The 24167-nt window shown below is 36.0% G+C and overlaps 8 non-coding genes and 1 pseudogene across 8 annotated transcripts; 8 read left to right on the top strand and 1 right to left on the bottom strand.

Moving 5' to 3' along the window:
• Positions 1 to 500: 500 nt before the first annotated feature.
• On the top strand, positions 501 to 592 carry Trnak-uuu (transfer RNA lysine (anticodon UUU)). Its single transcript is given in 2 exon segments — positions 501 to 537; positions 557 to 592. It is a non-coding gene; the product is annotated as a tRNA-Lys (tRNA).
• Positions 593 to 2542: 1950 nt separating this feature from the next.
• On the top strand, positions 2543 to 2634 carry Trnak-uuu (transfer RNA lysine (anticodon UUU)). Its single transcript is given in 2 exon segments — positions 2543 to 2579; positions 2599 to 2634. It is a non-coding gene; the product is annotated as a tRNA-Lys (tRNA).
• Positions 2635 to 5193: 2559 nt separating this feature from the next.
• Trnak-uuu (transfer RNA lysine (anticodon UUU)) lies at positions 5194 to 5285 on the top strand. Its single transcript is given in 2 exon segments — positions 5194 to 5230; positions 5250 to 5285. It is a non-coding gene; the product is annotated as a tRNA-Lys (tRNA).
• A 1940-nt stretch (positions 5286 to 7225) lies between these two features.
• Trnak-uuu (transfer RNA lysine (anticodon UUU)) lies at positions 7226 to 7317 on the top strand. Its single transcript is given in 2 exon segments — positions 7226 to 7262; positions 7282 to 7317. It is a non-coding gene; the product is annotated as a tRNA-Lys (tRNA).
• A 5732-nt stretch (positions 7318 to 13049) lies between these two features.
• Trnak-uuu (transfer RNA lysine (anticodon UUU)) lies at positions 13050 to 13141 on the top strand. The gene is given in 2 exon segments: positions 13050 to 13086; positions 13106 to 13141. It is a non-coding gene; the product is annotated as a tRNA-Lys (tRNA).
• A 1957-nt stretch (positions 13142 to 15098) lies between these two features.
• Trnak-uuu (transfer RNA lysine (anticodon UUU)) lies at positions 15099 to 15190 on the top strand. Its single transcript is given in 2 exon segments — positions 15099 to 15135; positions 15155 to 15190. It is a non-coding gene; the product is annotated as a tRNA-Lys (tRNA).
• A 2540-nt stretch (positions 15191 to 17730) lies between these two features.
• Trnak-uuu (transfer RNA lysine (anticodon UUU)) lies at positions 17731 to 17822 on the top strand. Its single transcript is given in 2 exon segments — positions 17731 to 17767; positions 17787 to 17822. It is a non-coding gene; the product is annotated as a tRNA-Lys (tRNA).
• Positions 17823 to 20254: 2432 nt separating this feature from the next.
• LOC149134099 (G2/mitotic-specific cyclin-B3-like) overlaps positions 20255 to 24167 on the bottom strand; it is a 6327-nt pseudogene continuing 2414 nt past the window's right edge.
• Trnak-uuu (transfer RNA lysine (anticodon UUU)) lies at positions 22454 to 22545 on the top strand. Its single transcript is given in 2 exon segments — positions 22454 to 22490; positions 22510 to 22545. It is a non-coding gene; the product is annotated as a tRNA-Lys (tRNA).

The following is a 24167-nucleotide window of genomic DNA, read 5'->3' on the forward strand; positions in this document are numbered from 1 at the left end:
ACGAACTGGAATGAAACGGGACGAGGAACGTTCGAGTGTGCCTGGCGGGGCCAAGATATATATATATATATATATATATATATATATACATACATATATTTTTTAAGTTCAAATCACTTCACGTCCTACAAAGGTGTCATCAGAGTTGAGTCGTTGCACTCGTACTTTGCGTTTCCACTCTATTGCAAGAATTCTGGAACATCTCCAGTTCTCTCCACTTACAGTTTTCCCCATTTTCCCCTTGAGCTCTCTCAAGATCGTATGAAATCCTATCAGAGGAGATGGGTTCTGCTTTCCCTCCGTACTAAATAGCGTTCCTTTCGAAAACGCAAACCCATAAATCGGTGAAACATAAGGCACACCTGAACATTATTATATATATGTACCTCAGTTTGTCATGAACAATAGACGCTCAATGAATCGTCAACACACTGCAATACAAAAAGAAACTTTTTATCAATTTTGCTTTTATAGATAATATGAGAAATAAGTTTCTGTCCGCCCGCATAGCTCAGTCGGTAGAGCATCAGACTTTTATAGGTCAACCTTAGAAGTAATCTGAGGGTCGCGGGTTCGAGTCCCTCTGCGGGCGTAAACCATTTTTGCTTTATTGAATATTGTTTTTACTTCATTGAGTCGTTTATCTCTCCCGTGAGGCTATAATTTCGTCTTAAGTCTTACGATGAATTCATTCACGTCTGTTTATTAGTTTTTTTTCATTGTGTGTATATGGTTTATGTTTTCTCAAATGTGAGGCTATGTACATACGAGACTACTAACGTGCTTAAGAATATATATATATATATATATATATATATATATATATATATGTGTGTGTGTGTATATACACAGACACAGACACACACACATTCACACACAGAGATATGTCCCCAGTAAATCATAAATCCGAAAGGAAGCACATACAATGTTATACACCAGTAGAGTATTCACAAAATATTATGGCAGGTTCACGGTTACCCAGGGTGTCGCATTGATAAGGCGCTTACTTTACACACATTGCTTCTAAATTTCCTCCGAAATTCATGGAAGAGAGGAAGAAAGGAAGACCCGAGACGTGGCCTCAATTCTAGTAACAGACTGGACTTCTCTTAAGATGTACAGCGAATGAGATGGTGATATTCCATTCAGAGAAACTGAAAGACATGAAATGTCCGTTTGTGTGTGTATGTGTGTGTATTTTTGGCGGGAGTTTTGCATTTAGCAAGAATTGGTTTGTGTTTTATCTCTCGATCAATGGCTGGACAAGAGAAAAGGAAAGGCGATCTTTTGAAGTGGGTGTCGAATGAAGACACATGGACATTTTTATGACTGAACTTCTTTTGAAGTTGTGGTGAGAAGGGAGAATTGATGTGCGTGCGTATTTCTGTGTGTGTGTGTGTGTAAGTGTGTATGTTTGATGGGGTGTGCGCGACATAGTTAGTAATGTTGATGGTGTATGTGTATATGAGAGAGGGAGAGAAAGAAAGACAGAGAGAGAGAGAGAGAGAGAGAGAGAGAGAGAGAGAGAGAGAGAGAGAGATGACTGAAATTTATCATTCAGTTTATTTATTTATTAATATGTATATATGTATGAATGGCTTCAGTGACACACATTCACATACACGCAGGCACGAACGCACGAACGCAGGTTGTTTTAATCGATTTTCTCTGTAAGTATGGGGGCTAGGAAAAAATAGAAAGCGCGTTCCAATCTACGCACCCGTCTCCACACGTGTGTCATTTTTTCCGCGAATCCACCCTGCCGTTTGGCCGTGAAACTCAAGACAAGAAAGAATACAACGGTCGGCCAACTTCAATTTATATTACAGATATATATGTATGCATGTATGTATATACCGATTTTATCTGAAAAGGAATAATGTTGGAAAAGCATCGATTGAAATTGCGCTTGAGTTGTTGGAAACTTATTTTGTATTCAACATAGTTGGATATGTGGCGCTTTGAGAGATGTTTGATAACTCTGGAAGCAAAAAACGAAATATCTTGGAAGTCGATCGATCTACAATTAACAGCCGCGAAATCTCTCCAAGTTCGTACCCTAACATTTTAATAGAACAGAAAGTTGACAATCATATTTCCCCAAAATTTCAGTTAATTGATTTTTAAGTAGTTAGCTCCCTCACTTGCTGTTTTAATATGTTAATCGCGCTTAAATGAAAGTTTCGCTTTTCTGCCCTTTCATCGCGTTTTAGTCCATTTTAAGATTGAGCTGTCGTTTGGTTATTGTATCGATAAGGTCAAGCTGCCATGTATATATTTCGTCATTCATTCAAATTAAGAACTGTCGTTACCAGGTTTTCGATTTTCTAAGTTTAAATAGTTTTCTTTCAAAAAAGCTAACCCACACAAGTGGAAAAATTAATTGGTGAGACATTAAACATACATGAACCTTATTATGTATTTGTACTTCAGTTTGGCATAAACAATAGACGCTCAATGAATTGTCATCAAACGGCAATACAAAAAGAAAGGTTGTATCAACTTTGCTTCTATAGATAATGTGACAAGCAATCAGATGTCCGCCCGCATAGCTCAGTCGGTAGAGCATCAGACTTTTATAGGTCAACCTTACAAGTAATCTGAGGGTCGCGGGTTCGAGTCCCTCTGCGGGCGTAAACCGTTTTTGCATTATTGATTATTCTTTTCACTTTATTGTGTCATTTCTCCTTTTCGGGAGGCTATAATTTCGTCTGAAGTTTTACGATGAATTCATTCACGTCTGTTTTTTTAACTTTTTTTCCATTGTATGTATATTGTTCATGTTTTTTAAAAATGAGCGGCTATCTACATCGTAATCTACTAACGTGCTTAGGTATATATGTGTATATACAGACAAACACACACACACACACACACACACACACACACATATACACGTTCAAACACAGAGATATGTCGCCAGTAAATCATAAGCCCGAAAGAATGCACATTCAAAGTTATACACCAGTAGAGTATTCACAGAATGTTGGTTATGGCAGGTTCACAGAATTACCCAATGTTTCGCGTTCATAAGGCGCTTACTTTCCACACATCTCGTTTGATCCTAATGGACCGTGACTTATAACTTTTCTTTAATGGTCGGTGGCCTATAACCTTTCTTTGAACAGAGATTATAGGCCACCGGTCATTAGAGCCTGTTACAGGATGTAACAACATATAATTAAGTTTCTTAGCCATTTTCTTTGCTCCTTCTTCAGATTAACCAGAGTGATGAGTTAGTATAGCATTCCATTCAAGAGTCTCCATCTTTAACGCCAACCTCAAACAACCAGCTGCCTTCAAAGATTCTTTTTCATAAGCAAAACTGTAGTCCAGAAGTGATAATTCATGTATGTAAAAGACTAGTGCCAGCGTTTTGGTTTCAAAATTAGCAACCTTTCAATAGCGCCGAAGAAATCGATAAGAGAGAGGGATACCCAATCGAAAGTCCACAGCAACAAAAGTTTTCTTCTCCATATCAAATAGTTTCTCCATTGAATAAGCATTGTCACACATATACAACAAATCATCACAGTGGAAGGAGAGGCCGGTCCCATGAGTAGGTATATATATATATATATATATATATATATATATATATATATATATATATACACACACACGCACACACATTTATATTGTCCTGTTTTTTGTTACGAATTTGTTACCGCAAAAAATCTCAAATTTATTTACTTTGGTTTGCGCGAAGGACTGTTTTAACGAAGTCGCATCTTGTCCCTACATTCAAAACACGGAGTAGATAAAACAAGGGACAACCGATGAAGGGAATATTCTTTATCTTGCCTGTCTCGTCTCTATTTGTTTCTTTCGTTATTCTAAAAAAAATTCGTTTTCTAAGTTTATTTTTTATGTTCTAGTTTCTGATATTGTTGACGCTTTTTGATGTCCTGTACCTATATATGCTGTGTGGTAAGTAGCTTGCTTACCAACCACATGGTTCCGGGTTCATTCCCACTGCGTGGCATCTTGGGCAAGTGTCTTCTACTATTGACTCAAGCCGACCAAAGCCTTGTGAGTGGATTTGGTAGACGTAAACTGAAAGAAGCCCGTTGTATATATGTATATATATATATATATATATATATATATATATGTGTGTGTGTGTGTATGTTTGTGTGTCCCTGTTTGCCCCCCCCCCCAACATCGCTTGATCCCGATGGTGGTATGTTTACGTCCCCGTAACTTAGCGGTTCGGCAAAAGAGAATGATAGAATATGTCCAAGGCCGCAGTTAAATGACGGAAACAAGTAAAAGATTAAAAGGAGTATATATATATACACACACATATATATCAATAATATATGAGTATATGTATATATATGTACATAACTTCATCTACATGTATATATACATGCATATCTGGGTACATGACGTTGCAAAAAACATGGACAAAATGATAAACAAGGTACAGAAAACACACAGGCCACATAGAGAACATTTCCTTCATCAGCTGGCACCATTATAACACTTGCGTTTCGAAGAGTTAGGGCAGGACGCATCGTTGCAATGGCTCTTCCAACGGACACAAATTAAATTTGTTCCATGGAGGAATATAGTGGCGGACAGAAAACAAAACAGGTAAACGAAACAGTGAAATAAATAAACAAAGAAGGCTATACGGCCAGACGTGAAAAAGTATGTGTATATGGAACGCTGTGAAGCACGAACTGGAATGAAACGGGACGAGGAACGTTCGAGTGTGCCTGGCGGGGCCAAGATATATATATATATATATATATATATATATATATATATATATACATACATATATTTTTTAAGTTCAAATCACTTCACGTCCTACAAAGGTGTCATCAGAGTTGAGTCGTTGCACTCGTACTTTGCGTTTCCACTCTATTGCAAGAATTCTGGAACATCTCCAGTTCTCTCCACTTACAGTTTTCCCCATTTTCCCCTTGAGCTCTCTCAAGATCGTATGAAATCCTATCAGAGGAGATGGGTTCTGCTTTCCCTCAGTACTAAATAGCGTTCCTTTCGAAAACGCAAACCCATAAATCGGTGAAACATAAGGCACACCTGAACATTATTATATATATGTACCTCAGTTTGTCATGAACAATAGACGCTCAATGAATCGTCAACACACTGCAATACAAAAAGAAACTTTTTATCAATTTTGCTTTTATAGATAATATGTGAGATAAGTTCCTGTCCGCCCGCATAGCTCAGTCGGTAGAGCATCAGACTTTTATAGGTCAACCTTAGAAGTAATCTGAGGGTCGCGGGTTCGAGTCCCTCTGCGGGCGTAAACTATTTTTGCTTTATTGAATATTGTTTTTACTTCATTGAGTCGTTTATCTCTCCCGTGAGGCTATAATTTCGTCTGAAGTCTTACGATGAATTCATTCACGTCTGTTTATTAGTTTTTTTTCATTGTGTGTATATGGTTTATGTTTTCTCAAATGTGAGGCTATGTACATACGAGACTACTAACGTGCTTAAGAATATATATATATATATATATATATATATATATATATATATATATATGTGTGTGTGTGTGTGTGTGTGTGTATATACACAGACACAGACACACACACATTCACACACAGAGATATGTCCCCAGTAAATCATAAATCCGAAAGGAAGCACATACAATGTTATACACCAGTAGAGTATTCACAAAATATTATGGCAGGTTCACGGTTACCCAGGGTGTCGCATTGATAAGGCGCTTACTTTACACACATTGCTTCTAAATTTCCTCCGAAATTCATGGAAGAGAGGAAGAAAGGAAGACCCGAGACGTGGCCTCAATTCTAGTAACAGACTGGACTTCGCTTAAGATGTACAGCGAATGAGATGGTGATATTCCATTCAGAGAAACTGAAAGACATGAAATGTCCGTTTGTGTGTGTATGTGTGTGTATTTTTGGCGGGATTTTTGCATTTAGCAAGAATTGGTTTGTGTTTTATCTCTCGATCAATGGCTGGACAAGAGAAAAGGAAAGGCGATCTTTTGAAGTGGGTGTCGAATGAAGACACATGGACATTTTTATGACTGAACTTCTTTTGAAGTTGTGGTGAGAAGGGAGAATTGATGTGCGTGCGTATTTCTGTGTGTGTGTGTGTGTAAGTGTGTATGTTTGATGGGGTGTGCGCGACAGAGTTAGTAATGTTGATGGTGTATGTGTATATGAGAGAGGGAGAGAAAGAAAGAAAGAGAGAGAGAGAGAGAGAGAGATGACTGAAATTTATCATTCAGTTTATTTATTTATTAATATGTATATATGTATGAATGGCTTCAGTGACACACATTCACATACACGCAGGCACGAACGCACGAACGCAGGTTGTTTTAATCGATTTTCTCTGTAAGTATGGGGGCTAGGAAAAAATAGAAAGCGCGTTCCAATCTACGCACCCGTCTCCACACGTGTGTCATTTGTTACGCGAATCCTCCCTGCCGTTTGGCCGTGAAACTCAAGACAAGAAAGAATACAACGGTCGGCCAACTTCAATTTATATTACAGATATATATGTATGCATGTATGTATATACCGATTTTATCTGAAAAGGAATAATGTTGGAAAAGCATCGATTGAAATTGCGCTTGAGTTGTTGGAAACTTATTTTGTATTCAACATAGTTGGATATGTGGCGCTTTGAGAGATGTTTGATAACTCTGGAAGCAAAAAACGAAATATCTTGGAAGTCGATCGATCTACAATTAACAGCCGCGAAATCTCTCCAAGTTCGTACCCTAACATTTTAATAGAACAGAAAGTTGACAATCATATTTCCCCAAAATTTCAGTTAATTGATTTTTAAGTAGTTAGCTCCCTCACTTGCTGTTTTAATATGTTAATCGCGCTTAAATGAAAGTTTCGCTTTTCTGCCCTTTCATCGCGTTTTAGTCCATTTTAAGATTGAGCTGTCGTTTGGTTATTGTATCGATAAGGTCAAGCTGCCATGTATATATTTCGTCATTCATTCAAATTAAGAACTGTCGTTACCAGGTTTTCGATTTTCTAAGTTTAAATAGTTTTCTTTCAAAAAAGCTAACCCACACAAGTGGAAAAATTAATTGGTGAGACATTAAACATACATGAACCTTATTATGTATTTGTACTTCAGTTTGGCATAAACAATAGACGCTCAATGAATTGTCATCAAACTGCAATACAAAAAGAAAGGTTGTATCAACTTTGCTTCTATAGATAATGTGACAAGCAATCAGATGTCCGCCCGCATAGCTCAGTCGGTAGAGCATCAGACTTTTATAGGTCAACCTTAGAAGTAATCTGAGGGTCGCGGGTTCGAGTCCCTCTGCGGGCGTAAACCTTTTTTGCATTATTGAATATTCTTTTCACTTTATTGTGTCATTTCTCCTTTTCGGGAGGCTATAATTTCGTCTGAAGTTTTACGATGAATTCATTCACGTCTGTTTATTTAACATTTTTTCATTGTATGTATATTGTTCATGTTTTTTAAAAATGAGCGGCTATCTACATCGTAATCTACTAACGTGCATAAGTATATATGTATATATACAGACAAACACACACACACACACACACACACACACACACACACGTTCACACACAGAGATATGTCGCCAGTAAATCATAAACCCGAAAGAATGCACATTCAAAGTTATACACCAGTAGAGTATTCACAGAATGTTGGTTATGGCAGGTTCACAGAATTACCCAAAGTTTCGCGTTCATAAGGCGCTTACTTTCCACACATCTCGTTTGATCCTAATGGACCGTGACTTATAACTTCTCTTTAATGGTCGGTGGCCTATAACCTTTCTTTGAACAGAGATTATAGGCCACCGGTCATTAGAGCCTGTTACAGGATGTAACAACATATAATTAAGTTTCTTAGCCATTTTCTTTGCTCCTTCTTCAGATTAACCAGTGTGATGAGTTAGTATAGCATTCCATTCAAGAGTCTCTATCTTTAACGCCAACCTCAAACAACCAGCTGCCTTCAAAGATTCTTTTTCATAAGCAAAACTGTAGTCCAGAAGTGATAATTCATGTATGTAAAAGACTAGTGCCAGCGTTTTGGTTTCAAAATTAGCAACCTTTCAATAGCGCCGAAGAAATCGATAAGAGAGAGGGACCCAATCGAAAGTCCACAGCAACAAAAGTTTTCTTCTCCATATCAAATAGTTTCTCCATTGAATAAGCATTGTCACACATATACAACAAATCATCACAGTGGAAGGAGAGGCCGGTCCCATGAGTAGGTAGATATATATATATATATATATATATATATATATATATAGACGGTTTAGATATAGATTCAAGGCTTGAATATGGTACTTATGCGAAGGTACCCGAATTTCACATCCCAAAAGGATGGGTGATTAAAATCAAATAATAAGCAACACGGATTTCAAAAGTGATTGCAGTACGCACGTTTCATGCTACTTCAATTTATTTAAGTAATGTGAGCATTACCTTAAATGCAATATGAAGAGCAATCTTCAGCTGCACGAAAAAATGTAGAAAAAGACATATTACAAATGTGGCAACATATTAAAACCAAGTGGGAGAGAGCAGAGGAAGAATATATAAGTCCATCTTGACATAGCAGGGTCTATCAGGCTAGTAATTGATTCTAGACAAAAGTTTTAACTGTCTCAGAATTCTATTGTTTCTTATCTAGTGGTGATAGCAAAGGGACAATTACTTCTAAAGAGAGGGAAGGTGTAAGCAGTATGCATGGGCAAGGCTATAAAAGTATTAGAATCTAGAGGTTTCACTGGTCATAGTAGTATCAGGTCATTTTATTACTATCAAAATGTTGAGGAATTAATGTTGAGGAATTATAGCCCTAGGTATATGGGTCAAATAGGTTTTTTACTTTTAGTCTGAATAGAGTAACAGTATAGTGGTACAGACAACAACAGAATTCTAACTAATGTTTACACAATAAGAGGTATGTTAATAAAATAAAATTAGATGTAGTTATCTTTCACAAAAATCATGAAATAATGTCAATATTGAATTCAGGGGCTCTGGATAGGGTGTAAAATTTAAGGATATTAAGTATATTAAGCATATAGTGATCATGAACACTATTTTGAATTATCTTTTAAAAAACTTATTAGCTGACGATAATGATACTATTTAGGAGACACATAGGTAAGCCTTATTTATATAATGTGAATAAAAGATAAAAATTATTATCGGATTTATATTAGTTTATAATAATGTGTATACTGATGTTTAAGGGACTGAGAAAAGAAAGGATGTTAGGAAATAACAAGGATAATCAATACAGGAATCTGATGACTGATTTAAGTAGATTAGATGTTAAGGATAGAGATCAGGAATATATGTTGTAAAGTTTCAATTACCAAAATAAATATGTGCTAGTTGATAGTTCTAGATGACTATAATAGAAGTAAGGTACTATAAATTTTGATAACTTTAGTTGTTTAAATAAAGTCCTATTTTTTAAAAAATTTAAAAGTGCGAGTAGAGCAATGCACACATGATACCCTAAGGTCTAATCTATTATTGATTAGATTAGGATTGTTCCTAAGTTTAAAAATTTCATATATTTCCATAGAACACAATTCACATCCATATCTATTATTTCTATAATGTTGTGCTTTTCTTATAATTTCCCATTTAAGGCTAAAATTAATACTATTGTCTTTTAACTCCCAAATTTTACTTGCCAAAGTTGTACTATTTGCCTTATGTCTAAGTCTAAATGAAGATTTATGGTTATATATTCTCTGTTTCAGGTTAATACTACACCCTATATAAATATAATTCTCTGTTCTAGTACTAATGATGCATCTGTACACTACGTTGCGGGTACAACAAAATCCAAATAAAGGACAATGGGACTTTTTTCTACAGTTGCACATGGTGGGGTTATCAACTCCACCTATATTATTTCTAATATCTCTATTATTATTATTACTACAATTATTTACACTAATATCATTTATCAATTCTTCAATTCTACTATTAGGTATATATTGGCTATTACCATCATTATTTAATTCATATCTTGATGTGCTATTAGTTGGACTTATTCCTTCCACATTTGGCCTATTGATATTATATGAATTATGTCTTTGATCACTATTACTTCTGTTGGAGTTGGGTCTATCATCAACTTCAGTCAAAACTGTAACGTCGTTACTGATATATTCTAATTGTTGGTTGAAATTATGGTTTATAGGAATAAGTATATTGCTACTATCTTCATAATTTCTTTCGTTATTGTTATTTTCATTTCTATTTGTATAATTATTGGTAGCATCATTATTGGTATTAGATGGATTATTATTTGCATTCATATGGCCACTATTTGTAATTTCATTAATTCTAGCTGACTTGATGTTTTTTTTGTTTAACCTAGCTATGATTGTACCTACATTAGGAAGGGTAGAGTAAGAAATTCTGATTTTATGACAAGAGAAGATTTTACTATATCTGTGAGAAGAAGGGAAATTTTTTTGTAAAACATTCATGAATTTTTTATAAATATTTGTGGATATTGCACAGTTGAAGGGTATATTTAACCAGATAGAATTTTTATTTTTTCTCTTAAATTTATTGTGTGGGTGGGTATGGGGTGTGCTATGATTACTATTATTTTCTAGTACAATATTATTATTGTGATTAGTAGTTCTTTTAGTTGTGGGATGTTTACTATTTTTGTTATTTGATTCAACATTACTGTCTATTAACATAGGTTTATTATTAGCGTTAGTATATAGTTTGCTATTAAGTTTACTATTAAAATGCACTTTATTACTTTTCTTATTAGTTAGATTTTTAGGTAAATAGGGTTGTTTTTTATTTGGTCCATTGTTGTTACTATTTAAGTTATTAGGTTTGTTATAACATCTATGATTATTATTATTATTATTATCTCTATTATTGTTGTTATTGTTGCCATGTGCACCACTATCACTATTATTATTATTATTATTATTATCTGTATCAAGAAGAGATGTTCTACCAGGGTTAAGGAAAGCAATATTTTGAGTATATCCAGCTTTAGACAAGGCCATATTATAGTAGCTAGAATTAGAATTAAATATATCAATGTTGGAAGATAATTTAGTAATTCTTTCAGAAATATTATTAACTAAAGAATTTAATACATTAGGTGGATGATTGGATAATCTACTTACATATCTAGTAGTTTCATTTTCTTTTCTATATGGGTGGTATAATCTAGTTTCTATGTTGAGAGTGGTATCTAAGAAATTTACAATTTTATTACCATATTCATAAGTAATGTCTAAGTTAAAATTTTTAAAAAATTTTCTGATTTTCTTTCTTATTCTCTCAATGAATGAGTTGCTATTACTAGGGACGATGAATAAAGCATCATCTCTATATAGACCACCTTTTAGTTCAGGGATTTCTTTGTTTAAGCAATATAAGAGGTAAGTCCCTACTATATATATATATATATATACACACACACACGCACACACATTTATATTGTCCTGTATTTTGTTACGAATTTGTTACCGCAAAAAATCTCAAATTTTATCTACTTTGGTTTGCGCGAAGGACTGTTTTAACGAAGTCGCATCTTGTCCCTACATTCAAAACACGGAGTAGATAAAACAAGGGACAACCGATGAAGGGAATATTCTTTATCTTGCCTGTCTCGTCTCTATTTGTTTCTTTCGTTATTCTAAAAACAATTCGTTTTCTAAGTTTTTTTTTTATGTTCTAGTTTCTGATATTGTTGACGCTTTTTGATGTCCTGTACCTATATATGCTGTGTGGTAAGTAGCTTGCTTACCAACCACATGGTTCCGGGTTCATTCCCACTGCGTGGTATCTTGGGCAAGTGTCTTCTACTATTGACTCAAGCCGACCAAAGCCTTGTGAGTGGATTTGGTAGACGGAAACTGAAAGAAGCCCGTTGTATATATGTATATATATATATATATATATATATATATGTGTGTGTGTGTGTATGTTTGTGTGTCCTTGTTTGCCCCCCCCCCCAACATCGCTTGATCCCGATGGTGGTATGTTTACATCCCCGTAACTTAGCGGTTCGGCAAAAGAGAATGATAGAATATGTCCAAGGCCGCAGTTAAATGACGGAAACAAGTAAAAGATTAAAAAGAGTATATATATATACACACACATATATATCAATAATATATGAGTATATGTATATATATGTACATAACTTCATCTACATGTATATATACATGCATATCTGGGTACATGACGTTGCAAAAAACATGGACAAAATGATAAACAAGGTACAGAAAACACACAGGCCACATAGAGAACATTTCCTTCATCAGCTGGCACCATTATAACACTTGCGTTTCGAAGAGTTAGGGCAGGACGCATCGTTGCAATGGCTCTTCCAACGGACACAAATTAAATTTGTTCCATGGAGGAATATAGTGGCGGAGAGAAAACAAAACAGGTAAACGAAACAGTGAAATAAACAAACAAAGAAGGCTATACGGCCAGACGTGAAAAAGTATGTGTATATGGAACGCTGTGAAGCACGAACTGGAATGAAACGGGACGAGGAACGTTCGAGTGTGCATGGCGGGGCCAAGATATATATATATATATATGTATATATATATATATATATATATATATATATATATATATATATACATACATATATTTTTTAAGTTCAAATCACTTCACGTCCTACAAAGGTGTCATCAGAGTTGAGTCGTTGCACTCGTACTTTGCGTTTCCACTCTATTGCAAGAATTCTGGAACATCTCCAGTTCTCTCCACTTACAGTTTTCCCCATTTTCCCCTTGAGCTCTCTCAAGATCGTATGAAATCCTATCAGAGGAGATGGGTTCTGCTTTCCCTCAGTACTAAATAGCGTTCCTTTCGAAAACGCAAACCCATAAATCGGTGAAACATAAGGCACACCTGAACATTATTATATATATGTACCTCAGTTTGTCATGAACAATAGACGCTCAATGAATCGTCAACACACTGCAATACAAAAAGAAACTTTTTATCAATTTTGCTTTTATGGATAATATGAGAGATAAGTTCCTGTCCGCCCGCATAGCTCAGTCGGTAGAGCATCAGACTTTTATAGGTCAACCTTAGAAGTAATCTGAGGGTCGCGGGTTCGAGTCCCTCTGCGGGCGTAAACAATTTTTGCTTTATTGAATATTGTTTTTACTTCATTGAGTCGTTTATCTCTCCCGTGAGGCTATAATTTCGTCTTAAGTCTTACGATGAATTCATTCACGTCTGTTTATTAGTTTTTTTCATTGTGTGTATATTGTTTATGTTTTCTCAAATGTGAGGCTATGTACATACGAGACTACTAACGTGCTTAAGAATATATATATATATATATATATATATATATATATATATATATATATATATATACACATATGTATATATATATATACACATATATATATACACAGACACAGACACAGACACACACACATTTACACACAGAGATATGTCCCCAGTAAATCATAAATCCGAAAGGAAGCACATACAATGTTATACACCAGTAGAGTATTCACAAAATATTATGGCAGGTTCACGGTTACCCAGGGTGTCGCATTGATAAGGCGCTTACTTTACACACATTGCTTCTAAATTTCCTCCGAAATTCATGGAAGAGAGGAAGAAAGGAAGACCCGAGACGTGGCCTCAATTCTAGTAACAGACTGGACTTCGCTTAAGATGTACAGCGAATGAGATGGTGATATTCCATTCAGAGAAACTGAAAGACATGAAATGTCCGTTTGTGTGTGTATGTGTGTGTATTTTTGGCGGGATTTTTGCATTTAGCAAGAATTGGTTTGTGTTTTATCTCTCTATCAATGGCTGGACAAGAGAAAAGGAAAGGCGATCTTTTGAAGTGGGTGTCGAATGAAGACACATGGACATTTTTATGACTGAACTTCTTTTAAAGTTGTGGTGAGAAGGGAGAATTGATGTGCGTGCGTATTTCTCTCTGTGTGTGTGTGTAAGTGTGTATGTTTGATGGGGTGTGCGCGACAGAGTTAGTAATGTTGATGGTGTATGTGTATATGAGAGAGGGAGAGAAAGAAAGAAAGAGAGAGAGAGAGAGAGAGATGACTGAAATTTATCATTCAGTTTATTTATTTATTAATATGTATATATGTATGAATGGCTTCAGTGACACACATTCACATACACGCAGGCACGAACGCACGAACGCAGGTTGTTTTAATCGATTTTCTCTGTAAGTATGGGGGCTAGGAAAAAATAGAAAGCGCGTTCCAATCTACGCACCCGTCTCCACACGTGTGTCATTTTTTCCGCGAATCCACCCTGCCGTTTGGCCGTGAAACTCAAGACAAGAAAGAATACAACGGTCGGCCAACTTCAATTTATATTACAGATATATATGTATGCATGTATGTATATACCGATTTTATCTGAAAAGGAATAATGTTGGAAAAGCATCGATTGAAATTGCGCTTGAGTTGTTGGAAACTTATTTTGTATTCAACATAGTTGGATATGTGGCGCTTTGAGAGATGTTTGATAACTCTGGAAGCAAAAAACGAAATATCTTGGAAGTCGATCGATCTACAATTAACAGCCGCGAAATCTCTCCAAGTTCGTACCCTAACATTTTAATAGAACAGAAAGTTGACAATCATATTTCCCCAAAATTTCAGTTAATTGATTTTTAAGTAGTTAGCTCCCTCACTTGCTGTTTTAATATGTTAATCGCGCTTAAATGAAAGTTTCGCTTTTCTGCCCTTTCATCGCGTTTTAGTCCATTTTAAGATTGAGCTGTCGTTTGGTTATTGTATCTATAAGGTCAAGCTGCCATGTATATATTTCGTCGTTCATTCAAATTAAGAACTGTCGTTACCAGGTTTTCGATTTTCTAAGTTTAAATAGTTTTCTTTCAAAAAAGCTAACCCACACAAGTGGAAAAATTAATTGGTGAGACATTAAACATACATGAACCTTATTATGTATTTGTACTTCAGTTTGGCATAAACAATAGACGCTCAATGAATTGTCATCAAACTGCAATACAAAAAGAAAGGGTGTATCAACTTTGCTTCTATAGATAATGTGACAAGCAATCAGATGTCCGCCCGCATAGCTCAGTCGGTAGAGCATCAGACTTTTATAGGTCAACCTTAGAAGTAATCTGAGGGTTGCGGGTTCGAGTCCCTCTGCGGGCGTAAACCTTTTTTGCATTATTGAATATTCTTTTCACTTTATTGTGTCATTTCTCCTTTTCGGGAGGCTATAATTTCGTCTGAAGTTTTACGATGAATTCATTCACGTCTGTTTATTTAACATTTTTTCATTGTATGTATATTGTTCATGTTTTTTAAAAATGAGCGGCTATCTACATCGTAATCTACTAACGTGCATAGGTATATATGTATATATACAGACAAACACACACACACACACACACACACACACACACACACACACACACACACACACGTTCACACACAGAGATATGTCGCCAGTAAATCATAAACCCGAAAGAATGCACATTCAAAGTTATACACCAGTAGAGTATTCACAGAATGTTGGTTATGGCAGGTTCACAGAATTACCCAATGTTTCGCGTTCATAAGGCGCTTACTTTCCACACATCTCGTTTGATCCTAATGGACCGTGACTTATAACTTTTCTTTAATGGTCGGTGGCCTATAACCTTTCTTTGAACAGAGATTATAGGCCACCGGTCATTAGAGCCTGTTACAGGATGTAACAACATATAATTAAGTTTCTTAGCCATTTTCTTTGCTCCTTCTTCAGATTAACCAGAGTGATGAGTTAGTATAGCATTCCATTCAAGAGTCTCCATCTTTAACGCCAACCTCAAACAACCAGCTGCCTTCAAAGATTATTTTTCATAAGCAAAACTGTAGTCCAGAAGTGATAATTCATGTATGTAAAAGACTAGTGCCAGCGTTTTGGTTTCAAAATTAGAAACCTTTCAATAGCATCGAAGAAATCGATAAGAGAGAGGGATACCCAATCGAAAGTCCACAGCAACAAAAGTTTTCTTCTCCATATCAAATAGTTTCTCCATTGAATAAGCATTGTCACACATATACAACAAATCATCACAGTGGAAGGAGAGGCCGGTCCCATGAGTAGGTAGATATATATATATATATATATATATATATATATACACACACACGCACACACATTTATATTGTCCTGTTTTTTGTTACGAATTTGTTACCGCAAAAAATCTCAAATTTATTTACTTTGGTTTGCGCGAAGGACTGTTTTAACGAAGTCGCATCTTGTCCCTACATTCAAAACACGGAGTAGCTAAAACAAGGGACAACCGATGAAGGGAATATTCTTTATCTTGCCTGTCTCGTCTCTATTTGTTTCTTTCGTTATTCTAAAAAAAATTTGTTTTCTAAGTTTATTTTTTATGTTCTAGTTTCTGATATTGTTGACGCTTTTTGATGTCCTGTACCTATATATGCTGTGTGGTAAGTAGCTTACTTACCAACCACATGGTTCCGGGTTCATTCCCACTGCGTGGCATCTTGGGCAAGTGTCTTCTACTATTGACTCAAGCCGACCAAAGCCTTGTGAGTGGATTTGGTAGACGGAAACTGAAAGAAGCCCGTTGTATATATGTATATATATATATATATATATATATATATGTGTGTGTGTGTGTATGTTTGTGTGTCCTTGTTTGCCCCCCCCCCCCCAACATCGCTTGATCCCGATGGTGGTATGTTTACGTCCCCGTAACTTAGCGGTTCGACAAAAGAGAATGATAGAATATGTCCAAGGCCGCAGTTAAATGACGGAAACAAGTAAAAGATTAAAAGGAGTATATATATATACACACACATATATATCAATAATATATGAGTATATGTATATATATGTACATAACTTCATCTACATGTATATATACATGCATTTCTGGGTACATGACGTTGCAAAAAACATGGACAAAATGATAAACAAGGTACAGAAAACACACAGGCCACATAGAGAACATTTCCTTCATCAGCTGGCACCATTATAACACTTGCGTTTCGAAGAGTTAGGGCAGGACGCATCGTTGCAATGGCTCTTCCAACGGACACAAATTAAATTTGTTCCATGGAGGAATATAGTGGCGGACAGAAAACAAAACAGGTAAACGAAACAGTGAAATAAACAAACAAAGAAGGCTATACGGCCAGACGTGAAAAAGTATGTGTATATGGAACGCTGTGAAGCACGAACTGGAATGAAACGGGACGAGGAACGTTCGAGTGTGCCTGGCGGGGCCAAGATATATATATATATATATATATATATATACATACATATATTTTTTAAGTTCAAATCACTTCACGTCCTACAAAGGTGTCATCAGAGTTGAGTCGTTGCACTCGTACTTTGCGTTTCCACTCTATTGCAAGAATTCTGGAACATCTCCAGTTCTCTCCACTTACAGTTTTCCCCATTTTCCCCTTGAGCTCTCTCAAGATCATATGAAATCCTATCAGAGGAGATGGGTTCTGCTTTCCCTCAGTACTAAATAGCGTTCCTTTCGAAAACGCAAACCCATAAATCGGTGAAACATAAGGCACACCTGAACATTATTATATATATGTACCTCAGTTTGTCATGAACAATAGACGCTCAATGAATCGTCAACACACTGCAATACAAAAAGAAACTTTTTATCAATTTTGCTTTTATAGATAATATGAGAGATAAGTTTCTGTCCGCCCGCATAGCTCAGTCGGTAGAGCATCAGACTTTTATAGGTCAACCTTAGAAGTAATCTGAGGGTCGCGGGTTCGAGTCCCTCTGCGGGCGTAAACTATTTTTGCTTTATTGAATATTGTTTTTACTTCATTGAGTCGTTTATCTCTCCCGTGAGGCTATAATTTCGTCTTAAGTCTTACGATGAATTCATTCACGTCTGTTTATTAGTTTTTTTTCATTGTGTGTATATTGTTTATGTTTTCTCAAATGTGAGGCTATGTACATACGAGACTACTAACGTGCTTAAGAATATATATATATATATATATATATATATATATATATATATATATATATATATATATATATATATATACACATATGTATATACACAGACACAGACACACACACATTCACACACAGAGATATGTCCCCAGTAAGTCATAAATCCGAAAGGAAGCACATACAATGTTATACACCAGTAGAGTATTCACAAAATATTATGGCAGGTTCACGGTTACCCAGGGTGTCGCATTGATAAGGCGCTTACTTTACACACATTGCTTCTAAATTTTCTCCGAAATTCATGGAAGAGAGGAAGAAAGGAAGACCCGAGACGTGGCCTCAATTCTAGTAACACACTGGACTTCGCTTAAGATGTACAGCGAATGAGATGGTGATATTCCATTCAGAGAAACTGAAAGACATGAAATGTCCGTTTGTGTGTGTATGTGTGTGTATTTTTGGCGGGAGTTTTGCATTTAGCAAGAATTGGTTTGTGTTTTATCTCTCGATCAATGGCTGGATAAGAGAAAAGGAAAGGCGATCTTTTGAAGTGGGTGTCGAATGAAGACACATGGACATTTTTATGACTGAACTTCTTTTGAAGTTGTGGTGAGAAGGGAGAATTGATGTGCGTGCGTATTTCTGTGTGTGTGTGTGTGTGTGTAAGTGTGTATGTTTGATGGGGTGTGCGCGACAGTGTTAGTAATGTTGATGGTGTATGTGTATATGAGAGAGGGAGAGAAAGAAAGAAAGAGAGAGAGAGAGAGAGAGAGAGAGATGACTGAAATTTATCATTCAGTTTATTTATTTATTAATATGTATATATGTATGAATGGCTTCAGTGACACACATTCACATACACGCAGGCACGAACGCACGAACGCAGGTTGTTTTAATCGATTTTCTCTGTAAGTATGGGGGCTAGGAAAAAATAGAAAGCGCGTTCCAATCTACGCACCCGTCTCCACACGTGTGTCATTTTTTCCGCGAATCCACCCTGCCGTTTGGCCGTGAAACTCAAGACAAGAAAGAATACAACGGTCGGCCAACTTCAATTTATATTACAGATATATATGTATGCATGTATGTATATACCGATTTTATCTGAAAAGGAATAATGTTGGAAAAGCATCGATTGAAATTGCGCTTGAGTTGTTGGAAACTTATTTTGTATTCAACATAGTTGGATATGTGGCGCTTTGAGAGATGTTTGATAACTCTGGAAGCAAAAAACGAAATATCTTGGAAGTCGATCGATCTACAATTAACAGCCGCGAAATCTCTCCAAGTTCGTACCCTAACATTTTAATAGAACAGAAAGTTGACAATCATATTTCCCCAAAATCTCAGTTAATTGATTTTTAAGTAGTTAGCTCCCTCACTTGCTGTTTTAATATGTTAATCGCGCTTAAATGAAAGTTTCGCTTTTCTGCCCTTTCATCGCGTTTTAGTCCATTTTAAGATTGAGCTGTCGTTTGGTTATTGTATCGATAAGGTCAAGCTGCCATGTATATATTTCGTCATTCATTCAAATTAAGAACTGTCGTTACCAGGTTTTCGATTTTCTAAGTTTAAATAGTTTTCTTTCAAAAAAGCTAACCCACACAAGTGGAAAAATTAATTGGTGAGACATTAAACATACATGAACCTTATTATGTATTTGTACTTCAGTTTGGCATAAACAATAGACGCTCAATGAATTGTCATCAAACTGCAATACAAAAAGAAAGGTTGTATCAACTTTGCTTCTATAGATAATGTGACAAGCAAGCAGATGTCCGCCCGCATAGCTCAGTCGGTAGAGCATCAGACTTTTATAGGTCAACCTTACAAGTAATCTGAGGGTCGCGGGTTCGAGTCCCTCTTCGGGCGTAAACCTTTTTTGCATTATTGAATATTCTTTTCACTTTATTGTGTCATTTCTCCTTTTCGGGAGGCTATAATTTCGTCTGAAGTTTTACGATGAATTCATTCACGTCTGTTTATTTAACTTTTTTTCATTGTATGTATATTGTTCATGTTTTTTAAAAATGAGCGGCTATCTACATCGTAATCTACTAACGTGCTTAGGTATATATGTATATATACAGACAAACACACACACACACACACACACACACATATACACGTTCACACACAGAGATATGTCGCCAGTAAATCATAAACCCGAAAGAATGCACATTCAAAGTTATACACCAGTAGAGTATTCACAGAATGTTGGTTATGGCAGGTTCACAGAATTACCCAATGTTTCGCGTTCATAAGGCGCTTACTTTCCACACATCTCGTTTGATCCTAATGGACCGTGACTTATAACTTTTCTTTAATGGTCGGTGGCCTATAACCTTTCTTTGAACAGAGATTATAGGCCACCGGTCATTAGAGCCTGTTACAGGATGTAACAATATATAATTAAGTTTCTTAGCCATTTTCTTTGCTCCTTCTTCAGATTAACCAGAGTGATGAGTTAGTATAGCATTCCATTCAAGAGTCTCCATCTTTAACGCCAACCTCAAACAACCAGCTGCCTTCAAAGATTCTTTTTCATAAGCAAAACTGTAGTCCAGAAGTGATAATTCATGTATGTAAAAGACTAGTGCCAGCGTTTTGGTTTCAAAATTAGCAACCTTTCAATAGCGCCGAAGAAATCGATAAGAGAGAGGGACCCAATCGAAAGTCCACAGCAACAAAAGTTTTCTTCTCCATATCAAATAGTTTCTCCATTGAATAAGCATTGTCACACATATGCAAGAAATCATCACAGTGGAAGGAGAGGCCGGTCCCATGAGTAGGTAGATATATATATATATATATATATATATATATATATATATATATATATATATATATATATATATATATATATATATATATATATATACACACACACACACGCACACACATTTATATTGTCCTGTTTTTTGTTACGAATTTGTTACCGCAAAAAATCTCAAATTTTATCTACTTTGGTTTGCGCGAAGGACTGTTTTAACGAAGTCGCATCTTGTCCCTACATTCAAAACACGGAGTAGATAAAACAAGGGACAACCGATGAAGGGAATATTCTTTATCTTGCCTGTCTCGTCTCTATTTGTTTCTTTCGTTATTCTAAAAAAAATTCGTTTTCTAATTTTTTGTTTATGTTCTAGTTTCTGATATTGTTGACGCTTTTTGATGTCCTGTACCTATATATGCTGTGTGGTAAGTAGCTTGCTTACCAACCACATGGTTCCGGGTTCATTCCCACTGCGTGGCATCTTGGGCAAGTGTCTTCTACTATTGACTCAAGCCGACCAAAGCCTTGTGAGTGGATTTGGTAGATGGAAACTGAACGAAGCCCGTTGTATATATGTATATATATATATATATATATGTGTGTGTGTATGTTTGTGTGTCCTTGTTTGCCCCCCCCCCAACATCGCTTGATCCCGATGGTGGTATGTTTACATCCCCGTAACTTAGCGGTTCGGCAAAAGAGAATGATAGAATATGTCCAAGGCCGCAGTTAAATGACGGAAACAAGTAAAAGATTAAAAAGAGTATATATATATATACACACACATATATATCAATAATATATGAGTATATGTATATATATGTACATAACTTCATCTACATGTATATATACATGCATATCTGGGTACATGACGTTGCAAAAAACATGGACAAAATGATAAACAAGGTACAGAAAACACACAGGCCACATAGAGAACATTTCCTTCATCAGCTGGCACCATTATAACACTTGCGTTTCGAAGAGTTAGGGCAGGACGCATCGTTGCAATGGCTCTTCCAACGGACACAAATTAAATTTGTTCCATGGAGGAATATAGTGGCGGACAGAAAACAAAACAGGTAAACGAAACAGTGAAATAAACAAACAAAGAAGGCTATACGGCCAGACGTGAAAAAGTATGTGTATATGGAACGCTGTGAAGCACGAACTGGAATGAAACGGGACGAGGAACGTTCGAGTGTGCCTGGCGGGGCCAAGATATATATATATATATATATATATATATATATATATATATATATATATATACATACATATATTTTTAAAGTTCAAATCACTTCACGTCCTACAAAGGTGTCATCAGAGTTGTGTCGTTGCACTCGTACTTTGCGTTTCCACTCTATTGCAAGAATTCTGGAACATCTCCAGTTCTCTCCACTTACAGTTTTCCCCATTTTCCCCTTGAGCTCTCTCAAGATCGTATGAAATCCTATCAGAGGAGATGGGTTCTGCTTTCCCTCAGTACTAAATAGCGTTCCTTTCGAAAACGCAAACCCATAAATCGGTGAAACATAAGGCACACCTGAACATTATTATATATATGTACCTCAGTTTGTCATGAACAATAGACGCTCAATGAATCGTCAACACACTGCAATACAAAAAGAAACTTTTTATCAATTTTGCTTTTATAGATAATATGAGAGATAAGTTTCTGTCCGCCCGCATAGCTCAGTCGGTAGAGCATCAGACTTTTATAGGTCAACCTTAGAAGTAATCTGAGGGTCGCGGGTTCGAGTCCCTCTGCGGGCGTAAACTATTTTTGCTTTATTGAATATTGTTTTTACTTCATTGAGTCGTTTATCTCTCCCGTGAGGCTATAATTTCGTCTTAAGTCTTACGATGAATTCATTCACGTCTGTTTATTAGTTTTTTTTCATTGTGTGTATATGGTTTATGTTTTCTCAAATGTGAGGCTATGTACATACGAGACTACTAACGTGCTTAAGAATATATATATATATATATATATATATATATATATATATATATATATATATATATATATATGTATGTATATACACAGACACAGACACACACACATTCACACACAGAGATATGTCCCCAGTAAATCATAAATCCGAAAGGAAGCACATACAATGTTATACACCAGTAGAGTATTCACAAAATATTATGGCAGGTTCACGGTTACCCAGGGTGTCGCATTGATAAGGCGCTTACTTTACACACATTGCTTCTAAATTTTCTCCGAAATTCATGGAAGAGAGGAAGAAAGAAAGACCCGAGACGTGGCCTCAATTCTAGTAACAGACTGGACTTCGCTTAAGATGTACAGCGAATGAGATGGTGATATTCCATTCAGAGAAACTGAAAGACATGAAATGTCCGTTTGTGTGTGTATGTGTGTGTATTTTTGGCGGGAGTTTTGCATTTAGCAAGAATTGGTTTGTGTTTTATCTCTCGATCAATGGCTGGACAAGAGAAAAGGAAAGGCGATCTTTTGAAGTGGGTGTCGAATGAAGACACATGGACATTTTTATGACTGAACTTCTTTTGAAGTTGTGGTGAGAAGGGAGAATTGATGTGCGTGCGTATTTCTGTGTGTGTGTGTGTGTGTAAGTGTGTATGTTTGATGGGGTGTGCGCGACAGTGTTAGTAATGTTGATGGTGTATGTGTATATGAGAGAGGGAGAGAAAGAAAGAGAGAGAGAGAGAGAGAGAGAGAGATGACTGAAATTTATCATTCAGTTTATTTATTTATTAATATGTATATATGTATGAATGGCTTCAGTGACACACATTCACATACACGCAGGCACGAACGCACGAACGCAGGTTGTTTTAATCGATTTTCTCTGTAAGTATGGGGGCTAGGAAAAAATAGAAAGCGCGTTCCAATCTACGCACCCGTCTCCACACGTGTGTCATTTTTTCCGCGAATCCACCCTGCCGTTTGGCCGTGAAACTCAAGACAGGAAAGAATACAACGGTCGGCCAACTTCAATTTATATTACAGATATATATGTATGCATGTATGTATATACCGATTTTATCTGAAAAGGAATAATGTTGGAAAAGCATCGATTGAAATTGCGCTTGAGTTGTTGGAAACTTATTTTGTATTCAACATAGTTGGATATGTGGCGCTTTGAGAGATGTTTGATAACTCTGGAAGCAAAAAACGAAATATCTTGGAAGTCGATCGATCTACAATTAACAGCCGCGAAATCTCTCCAAGTTCGTACCCTAACATTTTAATAGAACAGAAAGTTGACAATCATGTTTCCCCAAAATTTCAGTTAATTGATTTTTAAGTAGTTAACTCCCTCACTTGCTGTTTTAATATGTTAATCGCGCTTAAATGAAAGTTTCGCTTTTCTGCCCTTTCATCGCGTTTTAGTCCATTTTAAGAT

Source organism: Octopus bimaculoides, chromosome 9 (assembly GCF_046866305.1).
Source record: "Octopus bimaculoides isolate indiv1 chromosome 9, ASM4686630v1, whole genome shotgun sequence".
NCBI classification, from domain to species: domain Eukaryota; kingdom Metazoa; phylum Mollusca; class Cephalopoda; order Octopoda; family Octopodidae; genus Octopus; species Octopus bimaculoides.